This window comes from Pteropus alecto, unplaced genomic scaffold, assembly GCF_000325575.1.
Source record: "Pteropus alecto unplaced genomic scaffold, ASM32557v1 scaffold78, whole genome shotgun sequence".
Lineage (NCBI taxonomy): Eukaryota > Metazoa > Chordata > Mammalia > Chiroptera > Pteropodidae > Pteropus > Pteropus alecto.
The window spans coordinates 11,409,676-11,410,854 of record NW_006443124.1 but is presented as its reverse complement, the minus strand read 5'-3'; positions in this window follow the sequence as shown (position 1 = coordinate 11,410,854).

Below are 1,179 nucleotides of genomic sequence, written 5' to 3'. Positions count from 1 at the left end.
GGAAACTGAGGTTCCAAAGGGGTGGGAAGCTAGGCTAAGTGGAGGGGTCAGACTGGAGGCTACAGAAAGTGAGGCAGAAATGTCCCTGAGCCTCTTAACCAGGCGGGGAGAAGCAAACACACTTTTACAAAATCTCTGGAGAGCTGGGCTTGTCAATCTCATCTGCCTCTTGAACCCCAGGACTCAGAACCCAGGCTAACTCACAGGGCAGCAGAGGGGACCTAGGCTGGGACACTGAGCTGACTGTGGTCCCTACTCTGGTTACCTTGCCAGATCTAGGCGACAAACGGGACCTTCTCCTCCTTCCTCCGTCCTGCCTTTCCTGGACTGAGGGCTGTCTCTTCTGCCAACAGGAGGCCTTCCAGTCCAAGAAGGCTCTGGCAGCCAACCCATAAAGAGCCCTGAGGACATGACGAGAGTGAAAGGATCGAAATCAGAACACAGGCGTAGCGACAGAGTCTCCATTAGGTGCTCTCACTTGGGCCACGCGCGATGTTGGAGTCTTCTCTAGAAGCCCCAGCAGGACCATGGGACGAATTCTGCCCCTCCCTTCCATCCTCCCAGCTTATCTCTGACGCAGTGTGACCTTGCACATGCCTTCCGAGGACTGGGCCTATGTGTCTCCCTTTTTCAAAGTGAGGCTCCTGGATGTCCCGAAGGTGCATCTTCGGGAGCCGCCGCTGGTGACTGAATCAGCCCTTCCAGGACTGGGGGGGAGTGAGCGCCCTGTTGGCTGCTGCCCGCCACTCGCGCGGCGTGCGTGCCAGGAGAGGGGACGCGCTCCTGTCACCGGAGGCCCAAAGAGGTTTCCTCGGAACACTGACTCCACTGACTCTCCTGTCCGTGCCCTATCGCCCAAAGCCACCAGAGCTCAGGCTTCGTATTGGAAGAGACAGCGGAGAGACTCCGAGCGAGGCCTGAGGCGACGCCGACAGGGAGGGCCCAGGGCCGACCTCTCCGAGACCTTGCTCTTCGGCCTCGGCTTCGCCCTTTTGTCGGCTCTCCCGGGTTGGCCCCAACTTCGGGGCAAGACTCAGGTTGCTCAGCACTTCGGGGTCGCGGGGGACGCGGAGTGCGCAGGAGCCGAGCGTCCTCCTCCGCAAGCAGGTGGCGCCTCTGCGGAGACCAAACCGGGGTCGCCCGCGGCCGCGGCCGCGGCACCAGGCGGAGCCGGCCAGA